The sequence below is a fragment of the Vulpes vulpes genome, chromosome 1, assembly GCF_048418805.1.
Source record: "Vulpes vulpes isolate BD-2025 chromosome 1, VulVul3, whole genome shotgun sequence".
Taxonomy (NCBI): domain Eukaryota; kingdom Metazoa; phylum Chordata; class Mammalia; order Carnivora; family Canidae; genus Vulpes; species Vulpes vulpes.
The window spans coordinates 115,430,602-115,452,466 of record NC_132780.1 but is presented as its reverse complement, the minus strand read 5'-3'; the positions used below and the strand labels follow the sequence as shown (position 1 = coordinate 115,452,466).

Sequence of the window (21,865 nt, the reverse complement as noted above, 5' to 3'; positions counted from 1 at the left end):
TGTTAAAAACAACTGACACTGTAAGCTGTGATATAGTTAGTGTGCATTGAGTACAGGTAATGTATTTTCAGAGTTTTTTCTTTTTGTTAGCAGTGAAGGAGTTTAGTAGTTGAGTAAGTTGGGAATGGCTTAAGTTTTTTCTGATTATCAAAAAAACAAGAATTTAAAATTTTGTTATTAACAAAGTTAATTCAGTATCTTGGAAGTGTTGTAATTAGAATTTTGCTTATTCAGGGAACAACAGGTGATCTTTGCCCAGTGTGTCTCAGTTATCGGTATGTAGCACATCCCAAAATTTAGCAGCTTAAACCACACATGTGTATGATCACCCGCAGTTTCTGAATCTGGAATCCAGGAGCATCTTAGCTGAATGGTTCTGGCTTGAGGTATCATCAGGTTGCAGTGAAACTCAGCCAGGGCCACATCATTGAAGGCTTGACTAAGGCTGGAGAAGCAATACTTAAAATGACTCCCTCCAATGGAGGGACTCCGTTTTTTACTATTTGGGTGTCTGTACAAGGCTACCTGGGTTACAAGTGGTGTTTAGCTTCCCTGAAAGCAAGTGTTTCAAGAGAGTAGCAACCATATTCTTGTGTGACCTATGTCCAGAAGCAACACCATTTATTTCTGCTATATTCTGTTGGTGACCCAGACCAACCACTTTACCATCCTGCTACAGTATGGAAAGGCAATACACAAGGATATGATTTGCAGGAGGTGGAGATCAATGTGGACCTCCTACAACATCATACTTGTAGAAAATGTTGGATTTTATTGTCACGCAAGGCAAAGTAGTTGGAAAGCTTCTGTTATCTTACTCTCTGAAGGGTTTAGTTTCCTAAATGAGGGTTAGAAAACAATTTACCATTCAGAGTGTAAAAGAACAGAAAGTGAGCTTAAAAAGTTCTGTTCTAATGGTTGAGTTTGGCTAGGTGGAGGCATACAGTAGTCTATCTCCCAGGTGGTGCTTTTCTAGCTGGATGTTTTGAACATTCCTGAGTGGAGTACAGCATAGTAAGGAGTGGTGAGCCTCTAATAAGAATATTGAGAGAATAAATCATGGCCGAGGGTCCTGAATTGGATTTCCCCTATTATAAGCCTATACTGTAGGAATTTAGTCCTAGTTTATGATACAACCAAGTAACAGACACGGGGGAAAAAGGACTTGAGTCAGATTTTTAAGTCCAGTTACCCTGATAGAACGTTGAGGGGAGTGAAGTCAAATAATCAGTTACTGGAACAAATTCTCAACTTTTCCAGTTTTCTAAAACACTTGACTTCTTACGTAAGAAAATGTTTTATCTAGAATCAAAGTCTACTCAGAAATAGTTGAGAGCATAACGTTATTACGAAGCAGTCATTACTTAACATAGAATTTACTTTAAAAAAAAAAAATTATCTTTACACTCAACGTGGGGCTCAAACTTAAAACCCCCTGAGATCAAGAGTTGCATGTCCTACCAAGTAAGCCAGACTGGCACCTTCAGCATAGAATTTTAAATCTTGAAGAATTAATGGCCTGTTGTATATTAATTTATGATGAAAGCTTAAATCCACCATTTCAGAAGCTACTCTATCAGGAGGGAATATTTTGCAGTTTGTGAACTCTGATATTCCTGATTTGCCACAGAGTTCTCTATATAAAGATTTGAACAATCTTTTGGATCCTATTTGTCACTCGCAATCTCCTACACTAAAGTATATTGAAACTGTTAGATTCCACACGCAGATGAAATTTGTATATATAACAATAAAATCTGGTAGGGTGAGGGCTGTATTACAGCACCCTCAAAGCAGTTTCACAACTCTTTGTTTTTACCATGTTCCTGTGTGAGAAAGTTACCTGCCTTTTGCTGATATAAAAGTTATAAATTGTTCCTGAAAATTAATATTAAGCACCTATTCTAAGCTCTAGGAATATGTGAATAAGCTAGGCAGATAAGAGGACCTCTTTAAAAGGAAGTAAAAGTCTAATTATTTAGAATTCATGTCTTAAGTAAAGGCTTACCTCTACTAAAATAATGAGCAGAGCCTCCAAGGATGTTGACTTCAACTTTGGAAGGAACTTGGTGGAGACAAATATTCCCTACATTAACTTGCTTTCTCATAACACTGGTTTGAGTAAAAACAATATCTAATTCCCACAGAAGGACTGGGACTAGAGGTATGAGAGGGAGTGGGAAAGGAATATGCAATAAGCCATCAAATTTACTTTGTAGAGGTTCCACTTGTTCCCCTGGACTCGGGCTATCCCAGTCTAAACTTCCTTGAGAAAGCTACAATTTAGAAACTGGACTAGCTCAAAACTGGCATCTTTAAATAACAAACAAAAAAACTGGCATCTTAGCCAGAGATGTCAGGCAAATTAAGAATGACCTTCCACACAATTTGACCTTTTGCATCAGAATCCAAAGCATAAACTTCTGCATCCATAGGTCTCCATCATTTTGGTTTCTGATCTATTTTTTAAAAAGATTTTATTTATGACAGCATGAGCAAGGTGAGCAGACTCCCTACCAGCGGGAGCCTGATACGCCAATACCCTGGGGCTTGATCCTGGGACTCCAGGATCATGACCTGAGCCAAAGGCAGATGCTTAACCAGTCGAGCCACCCAGGTGCCCCTGGTTTCTGATCTTTAACATTTCTTCTGCTGATGATTGATGCTATGAATGACCACCTACTGGGGACTTGATTCATTTATTTGACATATAAGCAGATCTATGTGACCTTTGTTTACACTTTGCAAGATTTCGCATAACCTTATTTACGTGGTTGTGGTTAAAATACTGTTAACTCCTGCAGTTGTAACTACCACAACTATCCAGTACTTACTGGTTTCCCCTTTTATCGCCAAACCCTATATGCCTACAAAGAATTGTCTAGGATCTTCACTCTAAATCAAAATTCAGCTAATAATATGTAACCTGGGGCAAATTTAGGGCATGGTTCCTAGATTATTGTCACCCTTTAAAGTTTAAAAAATAAAGTGCTTTCTAAAACATAGGGCTAAATTACACTGCCTTACATGACATTTGGTCAAGGAGTGTACCCACAATGGGTCAGGCTCTAACAATAGAGCAGTGAAAATAATGGGCATGACCCCCTACCCTCATAATCTTTAATAGTCTGGTATAGTGAACAAACATTTGAGATGCCATGGGGTAGTATGTCGGAGTGGGAGGTATAATACATTTTATAGAATTTTGGGGAAAACATTTAAGACAATTTAACTTTGGTTCTCAATACAAAATGACGTTAATATTTTTTACATCTAAGTAAAAAGATAATCACTGTAAATGCCATAAAGCTTTGGAGTTGCAAAACCCAAGATATCTTAGCAATATTTTGATACAGAACCAAGTAAATTTAATAAAAGCTAGACACAAGAAGCTCCTGGGTGGTACAGTTGGTTAAGCCCCTGACTCTTGATTGCAGCTTGGGTCATGATCTCAGGATTGTGATGTCTAGCCCCACGTTGGACTCCACACCCAGTGGGCAGTCTGCTCAAGCCCCTCCCCCCTGCTCTCTCAAAAATAAAAGCTAGACAAATATCAGGAGCATCTGTCAGCACTCACCAGCTAGAAAGTGGAAAACTATCACAAAGGAAACGGAGTAAATTAGTAAAAACAAATTATACAAGACATGAAGTTCCTTTGGAACTTAGGGAATTAATGGAAGAGAAAGTAATGGTATATACCACATTCATGGATGTAAAAAGTATAAAGTGCGTCTAAAAATGTCTGCAGAGCAGTGAAGTCCAACAATATTCTGGCAGGTGTATCCTTCGGGGAAATTACAGAAATCACAAAGTTTTTAAAAATACGGTCAGATTTAACAATTACACATGTCTGTAGTAAAAGACTGGGAAATATATTAAATCAACTCTAAGGAGCTCATATTTAAGAAAAACATTGAGATCTTAGTAATTTACCAAGCAGACTATCAAAAAGGAAATATAATTAACAATGGGAAAGGGAATTCTAATAAATAGGCAGTTTATTACAAACCGTGGCTTTATTTTTGCCTGATGTTGAGAATTTGAAAGCATTTGTGTCCTGCCAGGCCTAACCCTACTTCCTTGCACTGGATTCATTCATTGCTTTAACATGTATTTAAAGTTTACCATGTATTAGGCACTGATCAGTGCTCCATACCAAGTTACCTTACTTAATTCACACAGCAGTGTCTGGTGATAGGAACTTTAGCTTCATTTAATAGCTTCAGAAATAAGCTTAGAGTAACTTTCTCAAGGTCACAACTAGTTAAGGGGCTGAGCTGGGATTAGTGTACAAGTTTTATGACTCCAAAGCCCAACCCCTAACCACTCACTACTTCAGTTTGGAGAAATACATCTTAATGGCATGACCAAATTAAGGGAAGCCACTTGTATAATAATGTTCACAATGAATAATTGGAAGCAGCCAGAATGCTGAGTAATAAGGTTAAAATACAGTATGTCAGTATTACCTAGCTTTTGAAAATAATATGATCAAAAGTGGAAGAAGGCAAGTTATAAAATTGCACACAACAAAGAATAGATGGGACAAATAACAAACCAAGATGAAACTTTAAATCCAGTCACAATCATGGCATTGAATGTAAATAACCTAAATGCTGATTAAAAGGCAAAGATTATTCATACTGCATATTAAAAAACAACAACAAAATGCTCCCTATAAGAAATCCACTTTAAATATAAGTGAGGGGTTTCTGGTGACGTCGGTTGTGTCTGACTTGGTTTCAGCTCAGGTAGTGATTCTCAGGTTCCTGAGCTTGAGCCCCACCTTAGGCTACATGCTCAGCACTGAGTGGAGTCTGCTTGAGGTTCTCTCTATCCCTTTGCCATCCCCCTGCCCCCCCCACACACACACTCTCACTCTCAAATAAATATCTTTAGATATTTTTTAAGACTTTTTTTTTTTTTAAGAGGGTGTATGCGTCTATGTGCAATGGTGGCAGGGGGATGGGGGAGCCGTAGGGAGGAAGGAGCAGAGGGTGAGGGAGAGAGATTCTTAAGCTGTTCCATCCTATGCCTGGACTCAGTCTCAGGATCATGACCTGACCTGAAATCCGAATTGGACGCCTAATCCATTGAGCCACCCAGACCCCCCCAGCAGGTTCACTTTTAAAGACAAAAGAGTGGAAAAGATATTCCATGTAAACACTAATGAAAGCTGGGTTGGCTAAATTAATACCAAGGTAGATTCTGGAACAAAATTGATTTCCAGGGATATATGATAAAAGAATCAATTGGTCAGGAGAATATAATCTTTAATGTGTATAAAACCTAGTAACAGCTTCAAAATACATGAAGCAAAAACTGACAGGTGAAATAGACAAATCCACAATTATATAGAGATTCCAAACTGCTGGTAAATTATAAGACAGGTAGAAAATAAGTAAAATTTAGAAGAATTGAATAACATTTTTCACCAATGACTTAATTAACATGTATGAAATGTTTCACCCATCAACATCAGAATAGACATTCTTTTCAAGCGCACAAAGATGGTTCTCCAAAATGGACCGTATCTTGGGCCATAAAATAAGTCACAGTCCCTTTAAGAGAATTAACACCATGCAAACCATGCTCTTTAACCACACGAGACTAAATCAATAGCTAAATTGTCAAGAGTGAACCTATCTGGAAAATCTCCCAAATACTTGGAAATTAAACAACATGCCTCTAAATAAGTCTTAAGAAATTGCAAGAGAAATTAGATTTCGAACAGAAGGAAAGTGAAAACAATATATAAAAACTATGAGATGAAACTAAAGAATTGCCTAAGGGATTGTTTGTAGTATTAAATGTATTATTAAATAATTTATTAATGTATTAAAACTCTTGAGGAAACTCAAGAATATAAGATTCCATCTTAAGAAACTAGAAAAAGAAGAGCCAGTTAAACCTAACATGAGCTGAAGGAAGGACATAATAAAAAAGTAGAAACCTGTAAAATTGAAAGCAAGAACAATATAAAAAAAATAAGGGGCACGTGGGTAGCTCAGTTGGTAGAGTATGTGCCCCTTGATCTCTGGGTCGTAAGTTTGAACCCCACATTGCACATAAAGTTTACTGTAAAAATTTTTTAGTTTTAATTTTTTAATAAAGATTTTAAAATCTTTAAAAAATCAAAAGCAACTTATTTGAAAAAATAAAATTTATAAACCTTTCTTCTAGCCATATTGACCAAATCTGCTCCCCCAGACACACACAGAGAAGACAGAAATTACCGACGTCAGTAATTAAAGACAGCACATCACTAAAGAACTTACTGAGAATATGATGGTAATAAAGGGATATTGCAAACAACTTTATTCAATACATTCAACAGTTTAGATGACATGGACACTTTTTTTTTTTTTTTAAGATTTATTTATTCATTCAGAGAGAGCAAGAGAGAGGCAGAGACACAGGCAGAGGGAGAAGCAGGCCCCACGCAGGAAGCCCAATGCGGGACTCGATCCCGGGTCTCCAGGATCACACCCCAGGCTGCAGGCGGCACCAAACCGCTGCACCACCGGGACTGCCCTGGACACATTTTTTGAAAGACGCAAATCGCTGAAGTCACTCAAGAAATAAAGTCTAGCAGTTATGCAAAAAGTCAAACAATTACCATATGACTTGGCAATTCCATTCCTACATATATACATAAGAGAAATGAAAACATGTCCACACAAAAAACTTGTACATGGATGTTTATAGCAGTATTATATAGTAGCCAAAGAGTAGAAGCAATCCAAATGGGCATTAACATGAATGAATAAATAAAATGTTCCGTGTCTATGCAATGGAATGTTACTCAGCCACTGTGGATAAATTGCATGGTATGTGAGTTATAACACAGTAAGCTGCTACCAATATACATATCAAATATTTTTTAAAATTAGTAGCTATAAAAAATTGTAGTTAAAATCCTTCCCACAAAGAAAATTTCAGGCCCAGATGTCTTGTGAATTCTATCAAATATTTAGGGGAAAAAACAACATACTTTTCAAGAAAATGGTAGAGGAAAGAATATTGCCTAACTCATTTTATGAGAACAGCATTATACCAGTTATTGGCTATCAGTATACCATTACAAGAAAACTACAGACTAATATTCCTCAGGAAGACAGGAAAATCCTTTAAAAAAAAAATTTGCAAATCAAATCCAGAAATTTATTAAAAGGTTTTATCCTGATAAAATAGAATTATTCCCAGGATTAAAAGGTTAATTTAACAATTGAAATTCAATTGGTATAATTCATCATATTGACAATTTTTTTTTAAAAGATGTTATGTGTTTATTCATGAGAGACCCAGAGAGAGAGAGAGAGGCAGAGACACAGGCAGAGGGAGAAGTAGGCTCCATGCAGGGAGCCCAACGTGGGACTCCATCCCAGGATTAGGATCACACCCTGGGCTGAAGGCAGCTCTAAACCACTGAGCCACCCAGGCATCCCATATTGACAAGTTTAAAGAAAAAATGTGATTATTTCAATAAGATGTAGAAAAAAGTATTTGAAAAAATTCAACACTTATCCATGATAAAAACTATAAAAAGTCTACAGCTACCATCATACTTAACCCAGTGAAAATCTGGATTTTATGCCTTTGGGAAGAAAGCAGGATGACTGTTCTAACTTTTCTACCATAAGGCAGTGGGAGCCCTAACCAGTCCAGTAAAACAAGAAAAAGAAATAATGAGCATGCAAATTAGATAGAAAGAAAGAAAATGGTCTTTATTTGCAGATGACTTAATGAAGTAGAAATGCTATAACTTTTTTTAAAAAGCTACTAGAACTCTGTATGTTGGCAAATTGAACACCAATAAAAAATAAATTTATTATTAAAAAATAAAATAAAATTTAAAAGCAAAAAAGAAAAAGCTACCAGAACTAATAAGGAAGTGTAACAAGGCAACAGGATACAAATATCAATTGTATTTTCAGCTATAACAATTAGAAATTGAAATTTAAAAGATAACATTTAAAAATTAAAACGTAACATTTGCAGTAGCATAAAATATGAGATATTTAGGGATAAATTTAATAAAATATATGCAAAACCTGGATATAGAAAGCTATAAAACACTTCTGAGAAAAATGTAAAAGATCCAAATAAATGGAGAGAGATAACATTAATGAATCCAAAGACTCAATATTAAGTTATAACTTCCCAAATTGAATTATACATCACCTCCATCAACATTTTAGCAGGATTTGTTTTAACTTGACAAACTTGAGTCTATATGGAAAGGCAAAGGACCTAGAACAGTTAAAGTAATTTTTAAAGGAACAAGAAAATTGGAGGACTTACACTATTTGACTTCAAGATTTATAAAGCTTCAGGGATTAAAATAATGTGATATGGGTATTAAGAATGACAAATAGATCACTGGAACAGAAGAGTCCAGGAATACAAGCATATGTACATGATCAATAGACTTTTGTCCAAGGTAGAAAGACAACTCAAGAGCGGAACAATGGTCTTTATAATTGGTGCTGGAAAAGTTGAATTTCCCAATTCAAAAACATAAACTTTGATCCATACTTTCACAGTATGCAATTAATTTAAAATGCACACAATGAAAAAAAAAAAAAAAAAAAAAAAAAAAAAATAAAATGCACACAATGGATCTAAATATAAAACATAAAGCCATAAAATTTGCAGAAAAAAATAGGAGAAAAGGGCAGCCCTGGTGGCGCAGAGGTTTAGTGCCGCCTTCAGCCCAGGACGTGATCCTAGAGACCCCGGATCAAGTCCTACGTCGGGCTCCCTGCATGGAGCCTGCTTCTCCCTCTGCCTGTGTCTCTGCCTCTCTCTCTCTCTCTTTGTGTGTCTCTCATGTATAAATAAATAAATAAATAATCTTTAAAAAATAGAAAAAATCTGTGTGACCTTGTATTAAAGATAACTTAGATATGACACCATAAGTATGACCTATAAAATAAGTAAATGATATATCGGACTTAAAATTAAGAATTACTATTTGAAAAATTGTGTTAGGAGAAAGAAAAGACAATCCATAAAGAATATGTATCCAGAATATTTAAAGAACTCTTGAAACTCAATAACAATAACAAAAAAAAAAACAATAAAAATAACCAAAGATTTGAACAGCACTTCACAAAATATACACAAATGGCTAATAAGTACATGAAAATATGCCTAATATATTAATAATTAGGGAAATGTAAATTATATTCACAATGAAATACAAACCTATTAGAATGACTAAAATTTGAAAAGAATCACCATATTAAGTGTTGTCAAGGATATGGTACAATTCAAATTTCATTCTCTCCTGGTGGGAACATAAAATGATACAACTTTGGAAAACAGTTTGGCAGTCTTTATTTATTATTTTAAATTGAAGTATAGGTGATATACAATATTACAATAATTTCAGGTGAACAACATAGTGAATTGACATTTATATACATTAAGAAATGCTCACCACAATAAATGTAATACCATCTGTCACCACCATAAAGTTATTGCTATATTATTTCTATATTTTCTATGCTGTACTTTTTTTTTTTAAGATTTTTAAAATTTATTCATCAGAGACACAGAAAGAGAGGCAGAGACATACGCAGAGGAAGAAGCAGGCTCCCTGCAGAAAGCCAGATGTGGGACCCAGTCCCAGTACCCCAGGATCACAACCTAAGCCAAAGGCAGACACCCAACCACTGAGCCATCCAGGTACCCCCTTATGCTGTACTTTTCATCCTTTTGACTTGTTTCATCCTTTTGACTTAGATTTCAAGAGATGACCATTCACTGGAAATTTGTACCTTTAAATCTCCCTCTATTTATCCCATTCGCCCACTACCTCCCCTTTGGCAACCACCAGGTTGTTCTCTGTATTTTTGAGACTGTTTCTGGTTTTTGTTGTTGTTTGTTCATTTGATTTGTTTTTCAGGTTCCACATATGAGTGAAATCATATTTGTCTTTCTCTGATTTATTTTTCTTAGCATAATACCCTCTAGGTCCACCATGTTGTTGCAAATAGCAAGATCTCCTTTTTTTTTTTTTTTTTTTAATAACTAGGTTTGGCAGTTTTTAAAAAAGATACACCTACCTATGACTGAGCCATCCCACTGGCTATTAGCCCAAGTATTAACCAAGGAAAATGCAAGGAAATGTCCCTAAAAAGATTTGTGCACAAATGTTCTAGCATCTTTATTTGCTTTTTGTTTTGTTTTTTAAGATTTTATTCATTTATTTTTGAGAGATAAGGGGGAGGGGAGCAGATTCCCTGCCCAGCAGGGAGCCTGGTGCAGGGAGCCTGATGCAGGGTTCCATCCCAGGACCCCCGGATCATGACCTGAGCTGAAGGCAGATGCTTAACTGACTGAGCCACCCACTCATCCCTAGCATCTTTATTTGTAATAGTTAAAAATTGCAAACAGTCCAACTGTTCTCCAATCTTAATATATATAATGTATCCATACATTTGAATACAACTTAGCAACAAAACCTAAAAAATTATTGATACACACAAGGAAGTAGATGAATCTCAAAAAAAGGTATGCTAAATGAAATAAGATAGACAAAGAGTTTACACTGAATGATTCCATTTACATAAAATTCTAGAAAATGAAAATGAATTATAGCAAGAAGCAGTTTAATGGTTGCCTGGAGAACAGGATGAGAGCAAGAGGAAGGAATTAATAAGGAGCATGAGGAAATTTGAGGACAGGATGGATATATTATTTTTGATTGTTGAGATGGCTTCAAAGGTGTATAACTATATGAAACTTAACCAGTTTGTACATTTTATTTATGTATTCATTTTTAATGTGAGCTCTACACACTCAACATGGGACTTGAACTCCCATCGGACCCCCATATAGTCACATGCTCTGTGGACTAAGCCAGTCAGGGGCCCCATCTTGTACATTTTAAATACGTTCAATTTGTTTTTCGTCAGTCATACCTCAGTAAAGCTATTTTGTTTTTGATTTGAAAGTCACAGATGGGTGAAGATATTTGCACAACACATATCTGAGAAAGGACTTTCATCAAGAACATACAACTTTCACAACTCATCGAAGACAAGCATCCTGATTTTTTTCATAAAAAGATTTTAGTTACTCATCACAGACACAGAGAGAGGCAGAAACGTAGGCAGAGGGAGAAACAGGCTCCCTGTGGGGAGCTGGATCCCAGGACCCCAAGGTCACAACCTGAGCCAAAGGCAGCTCAACCACTGAGCCACCCAGGTGCCCCAGGCCTCCTGATTTAAAAGTGGGCTGACGATGTGAACAGTACCAAAGATGCAACTGGCCAATAAACCGGCAAAAATATTCTTGACTAGTAATTAGAGAATTCTAATTAATTAGCTAATTATTCTAATTAATTAATTAGAATTAATTCTTCACTAGTAATTAGAGAAATGCAAATTAGAACGAGAGGAAACCATGTCATACCCGCTAGAATGGCTAGAATTAAAAAGACTGACAATATCCAGGGTCGGCGATGATGTGGACCCTCTGGAATCTGCATACGTAGCTGTTGAAAATGCGAAATTTTGCAACCACCCTGGAAAAACAATCGGGCAGTTTCCACGGGAAATGCAGAAGTAGATGTCAGGAGATGATCACTGGCTTGCATCTCTGCCATGGACTTCTGAAACCTTCTGTAAAGAAGACGCCAGCTTGGAGCCTCTCTTGCCCAGGCTGCAGATCCACGGCCGGGGCGTCAGGCGAGACCCCACGGGCCTGGCACCAGAGGACGCGGGCACCGCTCGGGGTCGCGCCCCAGCAGGCCCCGCCTCGGGTGCCCGGGAAGGACACACGCTGCACAGCCCCTGCCTTTGGGGACACGAAGCAGGTGGGTGGAACAGGGCCGAGAGCAGCTCTTTGCAGCCCGAGCCGCAACCCCAGACCACGCCCTCCGGCTGGCTGTCAGCGCCCCCTTCCCTTCCCTAGTCCTACATCCCCAGCAATAGAGAAAAGGAGCTGTTAGGAATTGAAATTGCGGATGCAAAAGCAAGGGGCTTGCAGGTCATGCAAACAGCCTTTCAGAGCCATGGAAGGGCCTTAAGCATGTGGGTGAAAACCAGAATCACCTGGACTGTGTGAAAAACGGACTTGGCCTGGAGGCAAGGAGACCAGTTTCACTTGACCACCGTGTTTTATCACTAGTATATGTTCGTCAAACACATAGCAGCGAGCCCGAAAATTGGGCTTGTGCAATTATTTGATGTCATCATCCTCTCATACCTAGTGCAGCAAACCAATGCTGAAAGCACAAAGCCAATAGAAAGATCTATGATTAGGACTTCAGCTTCAGTTATGAATGAGGATAAAATAAAAAGCTGACATTTCAGATCTTTTCAAACAGAAATTCCTCTTATTTGGCACTTCTAAATTGTGCTAGAAAGGCGTTAACGTGTGTTGTTTTTAACAGTGATCCAAAGAAACCCTTAAGTTCTGTTATTCTTGAACCGTCAAAACTGTGTTATGTTACCTTAGGCTTGATAAATTGCAGTTGTTTAGAAAAATCACACACCCCCTAGACGTGACATTTATTAGCCAGAATAGTTTCTTAACATGAATAGCTTCTATTCTGATCACAATGGAAATTATTTCCCAAAGCTGGACAAATTAATACTATATAATTTCATGGAGGTGCTATTAGCATTATTACTACCAGGTCCTAAGCTGTAGGATCTTTTTCAGCTGCGGCTTTGATTTGGTTGTACTAAGCCCATCCAGAGGCTAATTAGAACTACACAGGGCAAGACAGATGAAAATTTTAAAGCACCAAAGTGTAAAAGTTCCACAATTTACAAGCAACGTTAAAGGCTTTCTGTTTCATCAAACCCTTTAAACCGCTGTGCCAACATTATGCAGCGACTGTTTGACTTTACACTTCTTTTCCTCAGTACAAGGTCAGCATCTTCTGCACACTTGGGCTCAAGTAATCCCCATTATGCCATGATCTGGAAGTTACCTGGTCCGGCCCATGGACATCTATCTCTAGTATCTGGGACATTTTCCAAACCTGGTAGTGGAAGCGCTTGGAAATCCTCCACCACCACTAGGTGGAGGACACCTGTTCCAAGGGTGGGAGAGGCATGAGATACCAAGAGAAAGGAGGAAGAGGTTCCAGGGCTCCCAACCCATCCGGGAGGTGGGGGACCCTCAGGTCCCCTGCTGCTCTACACCTGTCAGCTCCAGGTCTCCAGAAGCGCCAGCCCCCAAGCTTGGGGCTCCAAGCCCCGCCCCCCCAATGCCACATACTGCAACCCCCCCCCCCCCCCCCCAGCGGGCCCCAGGACACTGCTGAGCACCGTCATCTGTAGCTCAGAGGAATCCGTGCTTTGTTGAAAGTGAAGGATGACAGGTTACCACGACCTACAAATTCGAGCACCGTCAGCTCGGCAGGGATCCTCCAGGGAAAGGGGCAGTCGGGGACGTCTGCATTCTCCTCCTTCTGCCCCGCTTCCCGCGACCGGGGCATCATCATTCATTCCCCTCCCTGCCCCGTAAGCTCAGAGGAGCTCTCTAATCGTTACTGAAAGCCTTGCACGCCCTCTTTCCTTTTCAGCTTTTCCAACTTTCCAAACTACCGAAGGACGCGCGACGAGCAGCGCGGAGAACAAGATACAAAGAAGTTTTTCTTTTTAAAACACCTCCTTTTTCCAGGTTCTCAGGGCGGCCCCTTTAAGGAACCAGGCCCACCTCCCTCCCAGGCACCTACTGGCTTCCTCTGCTGCCCATCACTCTACCTTTAAGAATATTTCCTGTTCCTTCAACCCAACTTGCGCACCTCCGTCCCCGCCGGCCCTCCCCATTGGGCCGCGCGCCCGCTTTTCCCTCCGTCTCCTCCCGCCCCCTAGCCTCGCGCAAAGGCGTCCGGGCTCTGATTGGCTGCCGCGGCAGCCTCCCCGGGGCCGGATTGGCGGGCCTGGCGGCAGGGGCGGGCACGCGGCGCAGCCAGGGTAGGCTGTCCGCGTGCCGAGCGGCGGCCGCGGGAGGGGCGGGGAGGGGCGAGGGGCGAGGGGCGGGGGGAGGGGGGCTGGGAAAGTTGAGGCCGCGCTGCCGCCGGGTCTCCGGCCTTGAGGGCTCGGGCTCGCAGCGGCGGCGGTGGCCGCAGGAAGAGGCGGCGGGGGCGGGGGGAGAGGAGGGCCTGGGCCCGCGCTCCCCCAGCCCCAGAGGAGCAGGCGGCGGCCGCGGACGGAGAGGTTCGCCCCGGCGGCCGGACGCCCCTGCCGTCCCCGCCTGGGACCATGACCCGGGCGGGGGTCGCCGCCGCCGCCGCCGCCGCCGCCGCCGCGGCCGAGACCGCGCAGCCCGCGGGTGAGTGACTGCGGGAGGGGGGCCGCTGACAGCCGGGGCGGGGGCCGGGGGGCGGGGGCCGGGGCTGCGGGGGCGGCTCCGGGGGGCGGCCCCGGCTCCGCTCCACCCACCCCCACCCGCACCCCCCCGGAGCCGGAGACCCGAGCGCGGAGCGCGGAGCGCGGAGCCCGGCGGGGCGCGAGCGTGGGCTGCGGCTGCCGTGCCCTCCGCGACCTCCGGCGGCCCGCGCCCCCTGCTGCCCGGCGGGGGGGACTCGCGCCGGCCCGGCCCCCAGCGGCGCGCGGGGCGAGCGAGGCTCCTGGCGGCCCGGGCGCGCGGGGCTCCGGCCGAGGGCCGCCGCCCGCCCCGTCACCCGCTTCTCCCTGCCTCGCTCCCCGACCTTCCTCGGACCCCGCGGGTCGGACGCACGCGACTTCTCGCCTTTGAAGCCTCAGCCCCGAGTCCGAGAGTCGGGCTTGCGTTTCCTCTTCGCGAGCCTTTCTTGCCCTCTAGCAGGATGGGTGCAAGCGGGTGGCCAACCCTCGCGACCCGGCTCCGTATTTCGTGGCTCTTTTTCATGTTTCACGTTTCGATGGTTGGCTCTGCCCTCTGCCCACCCCCTCCCCGCCCCTGTGCGTGGGGAGATGGTCCTTGGAGTTGGCGGACTTTGTCAGGGACTACGAGGCTGCGCAAACCTGTGTGTGCGCCACGGGCTTCCAACTCCTGTTCTCACACCATTTTTACCATTAAGTAGATCTGGTGACCTAACACCCCCCCCCCCCCCCCCCAAATAAGACAGTTGTGGCTAACTTAAATTTCGCATAAAGAAGACGGTTGCTTACCTATGAGCAAAGTACAGGTTTCTCGAATACACACTTTGTGAGGGACACGGACCCTGAAGCATATTTCATGTCTTTGCTTTTTTCCTTTAAAAACAAACCAACCTGCTTTTTAAAGGATCAACAGGCTGTCATACTCTCTAATCACCTTTTTTTTTTTTTAAGATTTTTAATTTATTTATTCGTGAGAGATAGAGAGGCAGAGACACAGGCAGAGGGAGAAGCAGGCTCCATGCAGGGAGCCCGACGTGGGACTCGATCCCTGGGACTCGATCCCTGGGACTCGATCCTGAGCCCGACGTGGGACTCGATCCCTGGGACTTGATTCCTGGGACTTGATCCCTGGGACTCGATCCTGAGCCCGACGTGGGACTCGATTCCTGGGACTCGATCCCTGGGACTCGATCCTGAGCTCGACTTGGGACTCGATCCCTGGGACTTGATTCCTGGGACTTGATCCCTGGGACTCGATCCTGAGCCCGACGTGGGACTCGATTCCTGGGACTCGATCCCTGGGACTCGATCCTGAGCCCGACGTGGGACTCGATCCCTGGGACTTGATTCCTGGGACTTGATCCCTGGGACTCGATCCTGAGCCCGACGTGGGACTCGATTCCTGGGACTCGATCCCTGGGACTCGATCCTGAGCCCGACTTGGGACTCGATCCCTGGGACTTGATCCCTGGGACTCGATCCTGAGCCCGACTTGGGACTCGATCCCTGGGACTCGATCCCTGGGACTCGATCCTGAGCCCGACGTGGGACTCGGTTCCTGGGACTCGATCCCGGGTCTCCAGGATCAGGCCCTGGGCCGAAGGCGGCGCTAATCCGCTGAGCCACCCGGGCTGCCCCCTCTCTTATCATCTTAATGTGTTTGTTTTTCCCACAAACACCTGTTTAATGTAGCACAGAGTTGTTATATGGGATACATTTGTTTCCCTTCATTTGTGAAGTATTCTGACCATATTTGTTACAAAATAAGCAAAATACTTTGTAGTCCTTGCACATCTGAAACCAGGACTAGTAAAATGTCTCTAGGTACTACAAGAATGACTACTTACATCTCACATTTTGCTCTTCATATGTCTCTTGTAGATGTAGGTATTACATCCTCTCTATATTTAAGAGACAACATTTGTAAAAATCCACCCATGGATGTAGCCTAGAACATTCCTTAATATGAAAGCATTTCACTGCAGGGATGTAAGGGCAGCATGGGATGGAAATGTTTTCTAAGTTAGTCGTCTGTAGGACATCATGGAAATAAAACTCTTAAGTTTCACACCGTGCAGTCAATGAACCAGTCATGTAAGAGAAATTGATGGGTTGTTTTCTGATTTTCGGAGATTAGCATTGTCAACAAGGGAAAAGAAACACTCAGAAAACAGAATGTTTAACTCAGGTTGGAAGATAAGCCTCAGTAGGTAATCAGCTCAGAATTGTTACTTATAAACAGGAACTGAGAGCAAGTGTAGACTTAACCGTATCTGTCATGCCTTATACTTCTCTATCCTCAAGCCCAGTGGTTCTGAATCTGGACTATGGAGTAGAATCACCTTGTATGCTCTTGCATTTTAACATCCTTGCCGCTCCCCTCAAAGATTCTCTTGCTTTTGATACGGGGTAAGCCCTTGCCGGAGGTACAATTTTTAAAGTTTTCCAGGTGTTTCTGTTTAGCAGTCATGGTTGAGAACTACTGAGCCTAGAAGTGTCCAAGCTGCTAGGCTTGTGTTCTAGGCTCTGTTAAAATCAGGCCCTCACTCATGCGTCCACTTTTTACCCAATGCCTTCCAAACCTTTGGACCTTCTCATGGTCCCACAACTATGTGGTTCAGATCTCTGCTTTTCTTAATGACATTGATCTTTCTCAGCATGTGGACAGCCCTCTCTGTGCTCCTTACCCCCACTGATGACAGTTCAACTCTACTTTTATGAAGGTTTTCCTAATAGCTCTCTCAACTCTTACTGATTGGCTCTATTTGAACATTTATGCCACATGTTGTTTAAAAGGTTCCCTTTATACTTATACCATGTGGTGGTTTAATTTCTTTCATATATATATGTGTTTCATTGCTCTCAAGCTTAATGGCAAGGACTTATTTTGCTTTTTGGCTCTTCTACGGTGGTTTGTTATGAGTTGGATTGGTTTACTTTGGAATCCTTCTGACACTGCTTGCAACCCTAGTTTCAGGTTTGATTCTATCTCAGATGTTTCTGTTGTAGCTTTCTCCCACCTTGACTTGCATTGAATTCATGTATGGATGTCAGTGTCTTCCATATCTTTTCCTGATTTCTTCAGAAGATTGATTATTTTCTCCTCTGTGGCCCCATAACATCTTGTACTTATTTCTGGGTTAATGCTAATCACATTGCCATAAATATGTGTTTCTCCACTCTTTCCACCAGACTGCTGCCTCGAGCCTCCATGTCGAGCAACTCTACGTTGTATTTTTTCTTTAAAGTAGGTTCCACACCCATTACATTGTATTTTTAAATACCATTGCCACATAGCAAAGCTAGAACCCCCAACATAGGAACTGTGTTCTCTTCGTCTTTGTAATTTTATTTATTTTTAAAAGATTTTATTTTTGAGCAATCTCTACAGCCAATGTGGGGTTTGAACTTCCAACCCTGAGATCAAGAGTCGCATGCTCTATGACTGAGCCAGCCAGGTGCCCCCATCTTTGTAATTTTAGGACCTAAGGTAACACTTGTTATTAGTAGGGACTTAGTAAATGTTTGTTGAATGAATAAATGACTGTCATTGTTATATATAATGGAGAGACAGCCCTATACATCTTTACTGTAGGTTAATTTGACATTGAGTGATTTGCTATTAAATATTCTTATACTTTCATTAGGAACTTGTTAAGGGTTAGTGGAATTTAAGTAATTACAGTTGTGGCAGATCCCTTAAACTTGTAATCTTCCTTCCAATATGTGTGGGGATATACAGTCTTTTACCCTGAGCTCTAGAGGTTGACTCTTGTTGTCCATAAAATATTTGTGGAACTCTCACTAAGAGAAAGGCTTTTAACTGTCCAATTGGATAATTTTTCTTTTTCTCATTAAAGTTTCCATATGAGTACAATTGTACTACTTCAGAAGGCCAGATCTTTTAATTAGATCAGTAGAGCATGATAAGTTACTCCTATTAATGTGCTAATACTGTGTTTTAAATTCAGTTCAAGTATTTATTGAGTGCTTACCATGTGTCTAATACTCATAGGTGCTAAAGAGAATACAGAAATAGTAAACACAGAGAACTCAGCTCTTAAGAAGTTTTTAGACTTAGACGAAGGATTGGAGAATACCATATCAAATAATTAAGGGACTGAACACAGTATTCATTAGATGCTAATTTAAACATAAGTACCCCAAATCTAATTTTCTATCCACTATGGAAAATTAAGAAAGACCAGATATTCTTCCAATAGACATTTATTACTCCCATATATTGAGTACTAATTGTTGAGGATACAAACCTAAAAGATGTGGTTTCTACCATTTAGAAGCCTAACAGGCTTGTGGGAAAAACCAGTAAGCATGTAGATTATATTTCATGTTAAGACTTTGTGGAATATTATGTCAGGATGTTTGGGACTAATCTCTAGGGATCAGAGAAAGTTTCAAAAAGGATAATTAGGAGTTTTCAGTTGGAAGGTTGATACGAACATTCCACACAAACTAACAGGTACAAAGGCTGGAAATGAGAGGGAGCATTTCTTAATTAAGGTGCTGAAAATAGATGGATATCAGTGGAAAGTGCTATGTTAAAGAGTATGACTTTGGAGTCAGACAAACTTTTATTCCCAATTGCTTTGAGCCCTTACAGATCTTGCCTATGTGGGGTAGCAGTAGTCTACTGGTTACTTCACTGCTAGTGTTAGTACAAAGAGGCACCCCAGGATTCTTCCAGTTTCCATCTGTGCTCCTGTACTTTCCCTTTTAACTATTGCCTGGCTCTATGTGGAGTCCCAGATAACCTTACCTTGCAATTAGTGAAGCTGTTACTGGGTCTCTGGTTGAAAGCTTTCTCACCTTAGCTATTATAATTTCTTACAGCAGGAGTCACGGTGAAAGGAGACAGGGAGAAGAAAGTTGAGGTGTAACCATTAGAGGTACCACTTCCACCTCCACTATAATTTCTCTTAGGTTATGAGCAATAGAAATTGCCTTTGGCTAACTGAAGCAGAAAATTTATGGGTAGATTTATGGATAGATATTGGGTATGCTCACAGAAGTGAGGAAAAGCAGAATAATCAACCCTTGGAACGGCCTAGGGACAGCAGCTTCTAAGATTATATGGGCCAATGGGGCTAACTCAGCTCTAGCCACCTTCCTGCCTTGTATGGTCTTATTGGTCATCCCTGGGCCCACCCCAGAGATAAGCTCATGTTTGATGGTCCTGTCAGATCTCAGAAATCAGGCAGAGAGGTTCTCCAAAGGAAAACTTAGGTATTGTTGTCATAAAGCCAAAACAACAGATATTTCCTATAGAGTTCATCGGATTTTGATAATGTGGAGATCTTTTGCAAGCAGTTTAATAAATAAAAGCCAGGTAATAGTGAGCAGAAGAGTGGATGGTAAGTGAGGAAGAAGGGACATTGAGTATAAATTACTTGTTCAAGAAGCCTGATGGGTGGGAGGGAGAAATAATGGGAACACACAGAAGGTGTTGCAAGGTCAGAGAAATTTTTTTTGCCTTTTAAATGAAGAAAAAAAAATGGAATAGTGTATTTTAATGGAAAAGCACTAACAGAGAAGGAGAAGTTAATAATATATGAGAGAGAAGAGATATTACGTAACAAGATTACTAAGAAGTGAGAATGATAGAATCCAGAACAAAGGTAGCGGGTTTAGTGTTAGCTGGAAATATTAGGGAAAGTTTTAGAGAGGAGAACGGACTTGCACTGGGCCTCAAAGGGTTAATAGCATTTGAAAAAGCTAAGCAAAGTGGAAAGGTCATTTCAGTGGGCAAATAGCAAGATTTAGCAAAAAAATGAACAGCTGATAAGGAGCACAGGGAAGAACCTGTCTGGAGGGCAGAGGAGGGAAGGGTAGATGGCATGATTAGCTTGATAGCCCTGCTCCTGTGTGTGTGTGTGTGTGTGTGTGTGTGTGTGTGTGTGTGTGTTGTATTAAGGGTAAGTGGATGAGTGAGACTGGCCAGTGAAGAAGGTGGTGTTAGGTAGAGTCATGAAAGCTAAGACCCAAGAGTTTGGATTTGAAACAGTAGATGGTAGAAAATAGTACTGTGGATTCTGGAGCAGGGGAGGTACATGTTGAGTACCATGAATTGGAAAGATTACCAAGACATTGAAATATGAAACCATGGAAGAATAGGTGAAAGACTGGGAGCTAAAAAGACTTGGGGACGCCTGGGTGGCTCAGTGGTGAGCATCTGCCTTTGGCTCAGGGCCTGATCCCGGGGTCCTGGGATTGAGTCCCACATGAGGATCCCCTCAGGGAGTCTGCTTTTCTCTCTCTCTCTGTCTCATGAGTAAAAAAAAATTTTTTTTAATTAAAAAAAAACAAAAAACAAAAAAAGAGCCAGACATGTATAAAACAGGGCCTAATCTGAGATGGTAGGAAAAAACAGGAGGAGATGAGCATTGTGAAAAGAATTGATAGGATTTGGTGAGAAAATTTGTAGATTATTTTTGGGTTTAGAGCCAGGTTAAAGTTTTGGTGTCATTGACAAAATGGAGAAATTGGAAGAAAGTCTCTTAAGAGGCAAAGCAATTCAACATGTTGCAAAAACCTGTTAATTGGTATTGAAATGAAATGTTCTGAAGAGAAGTTGCCTAACCAAAGGTTTGGAGCAAGATCTGTGTTGAAAGTTGGCTTTATTATAAAAAAGTAATGCCTTTTACACAGAAACTGTTTGAAAGTATGTAGAGAGAAAGCAAATAGAAAAGCAAATAGTATCGAGCCTTGGAAGTCAAAGTGAGAGACAGGGATTTGTGTTAGAGAAAGATGATGCATAATTGGGGACAAGGAAGGGAATGTAGGAGAGAAAATGTGGGGGGAAAACAGCAGCAGCCTCCAGTCCTGCAGAGAGGAGGGGAAGGCAGAGAAAGACCTCTGATGTGGACAACAGTAGTCCTCATCTCTAAGAAAGCAGTTTTGGTTGGTGGAAACAATCAGAAGACTCTGCCCGGGGTTTAGGAAGGATTGGCCAATGAAGGAAATATGAGAAGCTTCAGAGGATAGAAAAGACAGTGAATTCTTATTTAATAAGCTCCATAGTTTGGAAGCAAAAGAGAAATGGCTAAGAAGAAATGAAGTGCTAAAGAGAAAGGAATCAAGTATAGAGTCCCACCATAAACGGAAGAGTTAGCTTTAGGATGTTCTGGTGGGCTGAAGGGACAGATGCACGGGCAGAGGTCTCTTATGGTATATGTAGGATACAGTTAAGGAACTCACACTAGGTGACTCCGTCTTCCCAGTGAATTAGGGGGGAAATGGAAAAAGGCAACTATTGTGTAGTGAACTCTTGCTGTGTACCAAACACTTTGCTTGATCCATTAAATGTATTAACATGTAATCTCACAACAACAGTCCTCCCAGATGGTGGTGATAGTCTCTCAGTTTTAAATGTGAGGATGCCAAGACTTCAAGGAATACTTATTTTATTTTTTTATGGAGGAACTTAAAACAATTATTATTATTTTTAACTAATCTCTACACCCATCATGGGGCTTGAACCTACAACTCTGAGATCAAGAGTCACACACTCCGTG

The 21,865-nt window shown here is 41.6% G+C and overlaps 1 protein-coding gene across 1 annotated transcript in view; it reads left to right on the top strand.

Annotated features, from left to right (window-relative positions):
- The first annotated feature begins 14,156 nt into the window (after window positions 1-14,156).
- USF3 (upstream transcription factor family member 3) overlaps window positions 14,157-21,865 on the top strand; it is a 47,537-nt gene continuing 39,828 nt past the window's right edge. Inside the window, exon 1 of the mRNA XM_072723455.1 lies at window positions 14,157-14,301. The gene's annotated coding sequence lies outside the window, so the exon portion shown is untranslated. The remainder of the gene's footprint in view (window positions 14,302-21,865) is intronic.